Source organism: Magallana gigas, chromosome 6 (genome assembly GCF_963853765.1).
Source record: "Magallana gigas chromosome 6, xbMagGiga1.1, whole genome shotgun sequence".
NCBI classification, from domain to species: domain Eukaryota; kingdom Metazoa; phylum Mollusca; class Bivalvia; order Ostreida; family Ostreidae; genus Magallana; species Magallana gigas.
The window spans coordinates 4104651-4117602 of NC_088858.1; the positions used below are offsets into that span (position 1 = coordinate 4104651).

Here is a 12952-nt window from a genome sequence, read left to right on the forward strand (position 1 = left end):
AGCACATATGACAAACGTTTACCTGGATAGAAACCACGTGATTGTTTGAAATAATTTGTTCCATGCGTGAGTTCAAACATGGGTCACGCAGGTAATAGCTTTCGCTTGCTATAGGAAAAACCTTAAAATTTTCATACGTTTTTCATTTTTCAGGTACCAGCCTAACCGAGTACAAACTTCTTACTTTCACAGGAGTTTACTAGATGTATAATGCGTATTTTGTCTTTTCCACAAGTTTGTACTCGGTTAGGCTGACAGTAAACAAAGGCTTTAAAATGAATGTCTGTCCTCGATTTACTATACAAAACCACGAAAGGCTGCTGACCCCTACTATGTTTTAAAACTTTGTGCTTTTTATAAACAATAATTTCAGCGCTAAAACTTGTTAATTCTTATGGAATAGATATAAATAGATAATGTTAGGGGGGAAAAATATGCTTAATTTGATTCTTCATTTTTTCACTTTTCACCGGGGCCCATAAGTGCACTCGTCCTTTGAGTTATTTACGAAAATAATAATAACTAGAGCAAAGCTCGTTGCAAAGCAACGAGTGGGTCTTCCGTTAGTGTAGAGAGTAAAGCTAGATGTCAATGTAAGAAGCAGAGTTCTTAAACCAATAACTAGGGTAAAAAAAAATTTAAAAAACTCGAATATTTCTTGGTACAACTTAACGAAATCCGAATGGTTCTGAGTACGAATTAATAAAAACCTTAACGATTTCAAGAACGACTTAACAAAAATCGAATTATTTTGGTACGGGTTAATTTCACTTTGAACTATATGCTATTTTCTAAACCTCGAATGCAGAATCAAAATTTCCGGAAAAATCGATTTTTAATCCCATATATCTCTGCAATGCATCGCATGATTTTAAAACAGATTTGAGATTTGAATTCACCATGCAAATCCTATAACACTGAAGTAATCTCTTTTTTTGTTCAAAAAATTGAAAATTTCCAAAAACTAGAACTTCTTCCGGTTTTAAGCAAAATTGATGAATACAATTTTAAACCCCCCAGTACACCATAGAATTGCTACATCTATCATCAGTAAAAAATTCAAAGCGATATCTTAAAAGTTCATGGAGATTTATTTCCTCCAGCCAAATCACTATTAAAAAATTAAAAATGGCCGTCAAATTTGTACGGAAGTGACGTCAAAGCTGAACATTTAACATCTTTGAGAAACGTTAACTTTACAAAAAGCTCTAAAAATTTCATCGAAATCGGATGAAGACTTTTTGAGCTTCATTTGAACAAACTTGAATCCCCTTCATCTAATGGTGCTTAGTGCCAAATTTGGTTAAAATCTGCCCAGTGGTTCTTGAGAAGAAGATGAAAATATGAAAAGTTTACAACAACGACAACGACAAATTGTGATCAGAAAAGCTTACTTGAGCCTTTGGCTCAGGTGAGCTAAAAACAAAATAAAGGAAACATAATTGCATACTTTTATTGAAAAACAAATTATCACAGCTAACAATTGTAAATTACTTTAAACAGCCATAATTTTGTTTGTTATAATTTCTTATCAAACACAAACCACAATAAGGCATGATGCTTTCTTAAAGTTCCATTGCAGTAACTGTTCATGAATTATCCGATGTAATTTGAATTACTGGTAAATAGTCTGTAGAACACATTAAGGAATATGCATGTGGGAAGAGGTGACAGGTTAACCTCAAGAGCTGAAAAGAATCAACAGGTAAAAACCATGTGGCCACCAATAGCTGAAATTAAAAATATCAATAAGCTGTGTTAATACATGTACCGGTACTAATAATAGCTGTGTTTACATTAACATATGCATAGTATTTCTGAAAAAAAAATACATTGACATTGCAGTGTAATTAGTATGACATATCCCGATACATGACATTAGATGGCACAGGACAGTTTTTTTTATACATTTCATTGTAGCCTGGGGACGTGTGTCTTCGGAACCCTGTAAATAGAATTTCCTCAGTTCCCATTCAGCACAAATACCTTTAATTCACTCTTTATAAGGCCAATCACCAATTTCTGAAGAAAATTACTAGTCAAAGCCTGTAAAACTTTCTACATACTGGTTTTAATGAGATTTTGACCCTTCCATATTTTGCTAATTTTTCATGATTTTTCAGCTTTTTAGACCTCCCCCAGCCAATTCCCTGCAAAGGGTTGACCTTCCGTACTGTGTGCATGTTGCACCATCACATGTCAGAAACTTACCGGTGTTTAGTTTATAATGTCTTATCCACCTACTTTTCATGTTATTTACCCTCCCGTCTGTAACTTGCATTTTCACTATCTAAAGTCAACACAACAGTCGTAGCTGAAGGTTTCGCATTTTACTTCTGAATCTCATGAACCTAACATATGGGGCCTACATATTGAATATCAATTTCAACAAGAGACATCCCTCTAACTAATGATAATCATTAAAAATCATTTCATGAATTTTAGCAACACTCATAAGCCTTCAAGTACAGCAACTCTCAATTTTACAAAAATATTGACGGGTACTTTATCCTAAACTGTCCCTTGCTACCTTTAACTTACACTAACATTCTCTGAAAAGTCGTCTTGTCTTAAACTTACAAAGCTTATGCTATTCTGAGAAAAAGTATACCTCATTTTGCCAATTCCATTAAGGATTAAGAAAAATATGGCCATTTAAGTGAACCAAGCATTTCCACTTTCCTCTATTTAACACAGATTCATAGGGCTCTCCATAAATAAAGCATCTTTGCCTAATCTTATAGAGGTCAACTGTTGTTCAACCTCCCTAAATAAGAAACCTTATTCAAAACTATATACATATACATGATATTATCATGACAAAAGCATCACATCACTTAGAAATACCCTTACATGTATACCCTCCCCCTATTTTTTGATTTTCCAAAGAAGCATTAGTTTGAACACTTTAACCTAATATTATGAAACTTGTGGCAATTCCCTTGAGTCAACCATCACTGATATTGAAAATTGATCTTTTCTTGATAAATGGATGAAATGTAACATTTTTTTTTCACAAAAAGACATACCGCAATACATGTGATTTCTTGTTTTCATGAAACAGTAAGCTTAATATAATCATATTTAGTGAATATCTTATTTATTCTGGTTTCTAGTCTCCTTTTAACTTTGCTAAAATAGTAAGACCTACAAGTGTGATGTCTGCTCTTAATTAAAATGAAATTCAAACACAACCGGGTACCTGAGGACGGATGAGAATTCCATGATAAATGTTCAAATTTTACATGTTTTCCTACATTTTTGATGCATATATACAATAAAAGGGTAAAAATATGTTGTTTCTTGATAGTTTCGAGAGTATATAATTATTATAACAGTTGTTATTTCAAGGTCAAATGTACATTTACATATCCAACATGTAATGGTAATGGAGACAATTGGAAAGAGTGGGTGGCTTTTTGAATTCTGTAAATATATCTAAAATATCACTTTTGGATAGGAAGGAGCAAAAACTTGATTTTTTTTTTTACATATTGTATACTTTGATAACTGCATTTGTCTACATGTGAATTTTATTTGAAAGAAAAATATGCTGTTTTAAAAAATTGAAAATCTGAAAATACCATGTAGTCTTGAAACTTACACTAACATTCTCTGAAAAGTCATCTTGTCTTAAACTTACAAAGCTTATGCAATTTTGTGAAAAAGTATACCTCATTTTGCCAATTTCATTAAGGATTAAGAAAAATATGGCCATTTAAGTGAACCCAGCATTTCCACTTTCTTCTATTTAACACAGATTTATAGGGCTCTCCATAAATAAAGCAGCTTTACCTAATCTTAGAGGTCAACTGTTGTTCAACCTCCCTAAATAAGAAACCTTATTCAAAACTACATACATATACATGATATTATCATTACAAAAGCATCACATCACTCAGAAATACCCTTACATGTATACCATCCCCCTATTTGTTGATTTTCCTAAGAAGCATTAATTAGTTTGAACACTTTAACCAAATATTATGAAATTTAAATGCTTTTATTCTGATCAATTGAATTTTTAAGCAGCATGAAATTAAAACCATCGCAATTGATACTTTTGTAAAAATCATGAAATTTAACAAGGTGGAATTAAAACGACTTACAGTATTTCATCCGAACAGCCTCAAAGTATAATTTTCTGCTATACATTTTTTATTAAATGCATTCTACTGTTTTTTTTTTTTTGCAAATAAATTTAGCGAGGATTTTTTTCTCCTTTCTTATTAATGACAGGTTTTAAAAACAATATTATGTTTAATATGTATAAAATTCAATAAACAATTTTACAAAGCTTTGGATTTTAGTTGCACAATGAAAAAATGAGGGATTGCACGATAATACATGCTCATTTTGAAATTTAAAGCATTGTTGATTTCTTTTCCTAGATAGAGATATATGCACAAAATGATGTTGCTCTGTGATGCTTTGCCAAGATTAAAAGCATGAGAGAGAGAGAGAGAGAGGGAGATAGAGAGAGAGAGAGATCTGAGGCACATGTAGTAAAATTATTACATACATTTGTCTTACTGTAAAAATTGTTTACAATGTAGATGTGTTCTGCATGTAAAGTTTACCTAAAATGAATCAATAAAATTCAATATATATAAAAGATAAACTAATCTCAAAGAATTTACAATGTTCTGTGAAATAATCAAATCTTGAGAAGAATGTTTTATAGATATTAGGGAACATTAACCTAAAATCTGAACTTAAAGTTCTTTTCATCTTGCACTCTGTTTTACATGCTCTTTCACATCATATATAACGGCGAGCCAGACAAAAGTTCTAATTTTAATTAGACTGAATATTTACCATGTCAAATATATTTATTTAATTTAGCACAAGCCTGTCTGAGTTCTTTAATTCATTAATTAACATGATTAAGTGGAGGTGATATGGTAAAGATCTGCTATATTCAAATATTTAGGGTAAAGTTATCATCATGCAAACATGCACTCTAATTACAACATTCTACTCTTGTGTGCTTTTGGACCCCCACGCACTGTTTTACAGTGTGTGGTGTGTTGTTCAATACAAAATAAGACATACATATACATAATAATAAATAGAAATTCAAAAGACCAGTGTGCAAAACATACACGTGAAAATACATTGGACAGATAATATCCCGAGATTTCTTTGACTCAAATGCCCGCTTTTATATTGTTACGCACGTCAAAAGCGGAGGTTAGAGTCAGAGGAATGTCGGATTAGATTGAAAAGTGCACAAACACTTTGAAAAGAAAAAGTCAATACGACATATCCTGTATTGAAACATACCTTTATAATCTGTCATACGTTAGTTGAGCTGAAATTTCCACTATCGCCGTCTTGCAGGCCATTCTTCTGACACACCGCTATCAGCTGTTGTTCGCAGTCAAAACATGGCGAGTTGACATGGTGAATCGTACGATAATTTTTTCGATTGAAACTAATAAGACTAATAAAAACTAACAACGTAATTATCGACCGAATTAACGAAATTGTTTTCAATAAACACTCTGATTAACTATATAAAAAAGGAGTTCGGTTTTATGACCTGTACGAAATCTTTTCAGCAGGAGTTACTTTAAGTGTGAATTTTGCACTATTTTTTAAACCAATAACGAGGAATCAACATTTCCGGAAAAATCAATATTTAAACCCCGATATCTCTGCAATGCAGTATCCGATTTTAAAACGAATTTAAGTTTTGTATTTAGCTTTGCAAACTATACAATATGCATATAATTTTATGTTTTTTATAAAGTTTTATGATCAGTACGAATTGATACAGTAGAAGTTACTTTCAGTGTGAATTTTGCACTATTTTTGAAACCAAGAAAGCGGCATCAAAATTTCCGGGAAAATCAGTTTTTAAACCCCGATATCTCTGTAATACATCCTCCGAATTTTAAACGGTTTTCAGCATTAGATTCAGCTTAAAAAGATCTACAAAATACGTATACGTTTTTTGTTTGATCAAAAAATTCAATTTTTCAAAAAATTTGATTCGCTTCCAGTTTCGACCGGAAGTGACAGATTTTTATTATATAGCTTTATTACAGAGGTAAATCGACCAAATCATAACCATTGAAAATTTCAAGCCTCTATCTTAAAGCGTTTTTGAGAAAAGTCCGGGACAAAATGACTTTTTAAAATTTTTAAAAATGACGTTACGTCAAAACGGAAGTGACGTTGACTTTAAAACTTTACCATCTTTGAGGGACGATAACTTGCTAAAATCTCTGGAAGTTTCATTGAAATCGGTTGAAAACTTTTTGAGTTATGAAGCAAAAAAGGAGTCAGAAAAAAAAGAAAAAGTATAATAATAATAAAAAGAAACCGAAGAAAAACAAAAGGGTCTTCCGTTGGAAAACGGAAGACCCTAATAAGACAGAGAGAATGGGGGTCAATCAGTTTAACTTCTGGCTCGATATTTCATATATCGAAAACCAGTTTAGAGGACCAGTCTATGATAGAAGCAGCCATCTTTGAATTTGCTTGTTGTGCAACAGTTTACGTCCGAAGGAAATATTTGAAACATCAAAAATATATTTGTGCCGTTTATGTGAAGTAAATTGAGGTTAAATATTTCAATGCGTTGACATTTTCATTTGTGACGGTGGTTTTAGCTTGTTTTGATTTTCGTTTAGCATGTTTTGTTTCTTTTTAGTTTTAACTTAAAAGGAACCATCGTCTTTATTTAAGAATTTAAAAGTTTTACGTGTAGATCAGTCAGCTGATTGTTTGCATGTACTTGCGCAAAATCTGATGCACTAACAACATATCATAATATACTATTCATTATGTTGGAGAGAGAGAGAGAGAGAGAGAGAGAGAGAGAGAGAGAGAGAGAGAGAGAGAGAGAGAGAGAGAGAGAGAGAGAGAGAGAGAGAGAGAGAGAGAGAGGTCCCTGTTTGTATGAGTGAAATTTCCCAATTTCAGATATAATGGTTTGACTATATATAATATCTGCATAAAATTTTTAACTGTTTATATTTTCTCTTTATTCTTTATTTTTAGTTCAAAATGTCCTATTGTTTTTTTCCTTCCTACTCATATACTAACCTGTACATGCATGCACAATTAGCTTAAAATTGGATCGATATGACAGTAATTAAAGTATGGCTCTTGCTAGTATATATTTATATAATCTCTACATAAAAAAACAAAGAAATCATTTGTCATATGAGGCAGGTATCGCACTCTATACTGAATAGCAAGTAACATTACAGATGTTTGATCCACCTCTGTATCAACCTCTTTCATTAACAGTTGACAATATCAACCACTAATGATAAATCGCCGCCTAATGATACAATTTTATCATTAAGCGTCGTTAATGCAAAGCAGACCTAACGCTTAATGAAACAAGCAAAAAGCTCCAAGGTCAACCCCTAATGATACAAAAAATTTTATCATTAAGCGTTACAATTTCACTCTTAATGGTATAATAATAAACCAAAATGTGAAACTCACGCAATTTTAAAAAATATCTAAGAAAGAAAGATGGATGGCAGGAAAATTACACATTCAGAAGGAAGACTTTATTATTACATATTATCCAATACAATGTCATATCATACGGAACAATAGCATAATGTAACATGTTACATATTCCAATAATAAATCATGATACAATATCATATAATAAGTATGAAAGTTTTTTTCTGTTTAAAAACTGAACATACTGACTTTAAATTCATATTTGATAAAATTTCAATAAATAGCCATATATACTTAAAATCAGTTAGAACATTGGCTTTGATTTATGATGAGCCCAGAAAACTCATTAAAACACATACTTGAAAAATACCATTTTAGACTCTTTAATTCATAAAAATGCAACATCAAAAAATTTATTATTTTTTTACTTCCAGGGTGTGCACTATAAACTTCACGACCTCTTTCTTACCATTTTATTGCGTATACTGTGATAAGCAGTGCACCTCTTTTTAGAATTTTTCAAAATGTTTCTCTGTTACCAGCAAATAAAATAAATCCCGATTCCTGCAGTCTCTCTAAAACAGTATTTGTGACAATGACTACTTAATGATTGATGTCATAGATAAAATACTTCAAAGCATCATAAAATCATATCAGTTATGTAATTATAACAAAGTTAGCAAATCAAGCAGCAAAAAAATGATATTCACGTGATCAGTGTCCTGCATATTCATAAATTTGGTAGAAATCATCATTATGAATACGAATATATAAACTGTTTACATTTAATACCAAAGTAAAATAACTGCAAAACTTATACAAAAGGAGACCAATAATTCAAATTCAGTTAAACTTTGCTTGAAACATTATTTTTTGTAAATGAATGAAGCAAATATCAATTTTTAAAAAATTCCCTGCGTAGGTGTGTGAAGTTAAACACATGTTCTATGCTGAAATAGAATGAAACATGTATATATACATAATTCTTTTAATTAGCGGTGTGTTTTCGTGTTCTTGCCAGTGCTTTATGAACTTAGGTATGGGATGTGGTCCATGCGTATCTTGTTTTTTTCCCTAATTAATGTAAGGGGGTTTGATGCACTTTCAGAATGAATCTATGCTTGATAGAGATATAGTCTGTTTTATATAATCTTCAAAATTTTTTTTTTTATGCGTGTTTTTTTAATATTTTTTGCCAACTGATAAACACATTTTTCTGGCACAAAATTGATTTTTCAATGAAATTTTATATTAGAAACCAAACCCTTTGCAACAGCTTAACCATTTTTAAACACCACAAGATCACGAAAATAGAGGCCCAGGGGTCACATCGCTCACCTGAGCAACACTTTACAAATATGTAAAATATTGATCCCCCGTTGAGTCCCCATCCTACCCTTGGGTGGTCAAGATTTGAACAAACTAGAATCAAAACGACATGAGATGTTTACACATAAGTTTCAACCGGTTCTTGGTGAAAAGATTTTTAAAGATTTTCACGATATACTACTATGTAACAGTTTGACCACCTCCCCCAAATCTGTGGCCTCAACCTACCCCAATGGCCATGATATAACCTAATATTAATACAAAATGCATATCAAGTTTCATTATTTCCAATTTATCTCCCTTGAAATGGGTGTAATCCTTCTTTCGTACACACTTGAATTTCTTTGGCCCAAAGGTGATCTGTGCCAAGTTGGTTGAAATTGACTTAGTGATTCTGTAGGAGAAGACGTTAATTCGAACAGTTTACAACGACGACAACAGCGACGATCACTTCGACAAAAAAAAGACAAAATTTATCAGAAAAACTCACTTGAGCTTTCGGCCCAGGGGATATAAAATTGTATAACCTTAGATATGTTTTTCCTTTGCTTCTATATGTAATCTAAGCTTTTTGTATAATCTATCACTATTTTTTATGAGGTCAAATTCCAGTCACGAAGTTTGGTAGACTATGAATGGAAAATAAAGTGCAAATATGTTATTTTTCATGGTCAATTATTTAGGTATAAATGAGTACAAAACAAATTTCTTCTTGGTATTCTTTAATCATTTTCTTTTAGATACAATCGTGCAATATGAACTAATATGTACAAAATACATATCGTATGAATTCAAGAAAGATCTTCCTTGAAGACTTAGCTTCTGAAGTTTTTCTTACAATATCTATTTACCGTATATAGAGAGCATTTGCTGCAGCCAGTAATGCAGGTGTAAAGAAGAATAATGACCCCCGTAGAATAATGACCGTTGGTCATTTTTCGACGTAGAATAATGCCACCCCTCCTTTGCTGTAGAATAATTGGATTTTTCTGAAGAACAAAAACCCAGGGTTATTTTTCTTCATGTTGAAAATTAAACAAAAAGAGAAATTAACCCCACCCCCCCCCCCCCACCCCGTAATCAAGAATAGAAAAGGGTTACACCGCATCCAAGATATCTGACTTTGAATTACTTGAATTTTCACTCTGTTTAGTTTATTTTGAAATTAAAAACACTGAACTTGTCAAGAAATCGCTGTATATTGTTTTTCATATCTGTAGCAAACACGCACAAACACTTTCTTTTCCACAAATTGAATGTTAACAGTTACGTCTCTTCTCTCGTCGACATATGGCGGGATATGTCGCTGCAATTGTGTATAAATCGGCTGAACTATACTTGACACTTTACATGAATAATTCTAAACAATATTGTATATACCTTTATTATTTGAAAACGATTTTTGGTCAACAAAATTTATGCACGGCTTGCTAAACTTTTATAAATTATACTATCGCGATTTTACAATTGCATTGGCAAATTTGCCAATCCAAATGTGTCCATTTAGGTCATTTGAACTTTGTCGTTTTTTTTTACTTTTCACAACAATGTTGTGGTGAATGTTTGGCCGTTATTTCCCCCTTTTATACCCGCACTTTCTAAAGAAAGTTCGGGTATATTGTTGTTGCCCTGTTCCGTCTGTCCGTCCGTCCGTCCGTCTATCACGTTTTACTTTCTCAAACTGCTCTTACATCTTATAAACCAGCAAACTGAACTCTTGGAGTTTGATCTGGGGTACCATGTTATTTTGTAAAAAGGTTTCAAAAATTCTCTGTTAGTCCTGTGGGTCAAATAATTGGTAAAAAATGACGTTTTTTCACAAAAAACCTTCTTCCTCGAACTCCTCCTACATTTTCAACAGTAGACAAATCATCTTTTGGATTGTGTTTTAGGGTATCCTATAGATGCGCAATAAGGTTTCGGAATTTTCAATTTTGTCCTGGGGGTGATTTAATGGCTGAAAAATGACTTCTTTTTTTTCTTTTTTTTCTTTTTTTTTTTTTACAAAAAAACTGGTTTCAAAAACGTCATTTTTCTTTGGCAGTAGCCAAATGATCTTCTAGAATATGATTGGGGTGTCATATTGAGGTATGATCAAGTTCCAGATTTTTTTTAATAAGGGGATCAGTGGGCAACAAAAAAATGACGTTTTTTTGCAAAAAAAAGTATGGTTCCCAGAACTCCTCTTACAACTTTTGGAGTAGCTACGTCATCTCTTGGGATATAATTGGGGCTGTCCTATACATGTGCAATAAGGTTTTAAAAATTTAAATTTCATCCAGGGAGTCAAATAGTAGCAGAAAATTGACGTTTATCACTAAAAAAAACATAGATGTAAGAGCTCCTCTTATGATTTAATGGATAGACACATCATATCTTGGGATATGATAGGGACTGTTCTATAGATATGCAGTAAGGTTTTAAAAAATTAAATTCAACCATGGAGTCAAATAGTAGCAGAAAATTGACGTTTATCACTTCAAAAAAACATAGATCCTGGAACTCCTTTTATGATTTAATGGATCGATAGACACATCATATCTTGGGATATGATAGGAACTGTTCCATAGATGTGCATTAATGTTTTGAAAAATTAAATTTAATCCTGAGGCCCATTACCTACATACCTTTTGATGCCCTTTAAGGATCAAGAATATATATGGTTTAGGGGTTGGGATCTCAACCGTTTTCGAGATATTTGAGCACTTCCTGTTCGAGGGGGGTCATGACCACCCCCGGGGTCCATGACCTACATACCGTTTGATGCCCCTTGACACAAGGAACAAGAATATTTATGGTTTAAGGGTGGATTTCAACTGTTTTGAAGATGTTAAGGGACTTGCTGTTTGAGGGGGTCAAGACCACCCACAGGGCCCATGACCTACATAACATTTGATGCCCCTTGACATCAGAAACATGAATATATATGGTTTAGGGGTCATGATTATAACAGTTTCTGAGATATATGGTAATTTCAAATTCCTGAGGGGTGGGGATGACCCCAGGGGTCAGATCTTATAAACCCTATATATTGCCAGTAACAGTCAATATATGATTATGAAAACCTTATATTATTATCTTTGTCCGTTTTCAAGTTACCCCCCCCCCGAAAAGTGGTTGTCTAACCCAAAATATCCTAGAGTTTTGTACAATTCTGTTCAGCCATCTCTGAGAAACGAGTTCAGAGCGGGAAAGAAGAAAAAGAGGAAGACGAAGAATAATAATACATGCATTAAGAACCGTACAAAAACAATAATTAACTCTCCAAATTTCATTCGGGACACTTAATAATAAAGATTAAATAGAGATAGGATCATCAAACATCAATAATTTAAAGATAATTGACAATTTCTGATTCTAAGGGGGTCAGGATGACCCCTTAGGGTCATGACTTTCATGCCATAATAATCTGATGTGCCATGACCTAAGGAGGAATAATATCTTTGGATTAAGGTGGAGATCTCAATGGTTTTTATGATATTTGATAATTCAGGAAGAGCACTTGGGATCATGACCTACATACCATCTGAAATGCCCTGAACAAAGAAAAAATAATATAATATGTACATGATAAATGATTCAATTTAAGAATCCAAATATAGATCAATCATCTATGTTTTGTAATACTTCCTATGTATATATATATACATGTATTAACTTGTGTTTTGTTCTATAGTATACATGTTCATGACTGTAGTAGGTCTTAGTCTTATTTTAAATTACATTAAAAAATTGTCAAATATATGACTTGGAACCCCCACCCCCAAACAAACTCAATATAAACTGCCCCCCCCCCCCCTTAATTGTCGAATGATCTATTGAAATCAAAATATAAATTAGGTGTCTAATTGAAAACTTTTATAAACTGGTAAAACATGTTATTCTTAAAAAAAAATTACATTACACCTTGCATCTTTGACAAATGATCTATTGAGATATGATCATAGGTCATATTTCTACCTTGAGATATGATCATAGGTCATATTTCTACCTTGGGATCCATAACTAGTATTCATTGACAAGTTAAAATTAATAACAATAAATGATTCAAATTATAAATGTTTATACTCCACATTCACCCCCCCCCCCCAATCTAACCTGGTTCTAAAGATTTAGTCTTCTTAATACAATTGTAAAGTCTCCTAAACAAAGCACTGACATCATTAGGCTAGGAATTACCCACATGGAT

The 12952-nt window shown here is 32.5% G+C and overlaps 1 protein-coding gene and 1 long non-coding RNA gene across 2 annotated transcripts in view; one reads left to right on the forward strand and one right to left on the reverse strand.

Moving 5' to 3' along the window:
- Window positions 1-12952, forward strand: part of LOC105348156 (uncharacterized) — a 48518-nt gene that overhangs the window by 16801 nt on the left and 18765 nt on the right. The window lies entirely within an intron of this gene.
- LOC136276520 (uncharacterized) lies at window positions 1440-6088 on the reverse strand. The gene is made up of 2 exons (XR_010715000.1): window positions 5287-6088; window positions 1440-1730 (listed from the first exon to the last, which is right to left on the reverse strand). It is a non-coding gene; the product is annotated as an uncharacterized lncRNA (long non-coding RNA).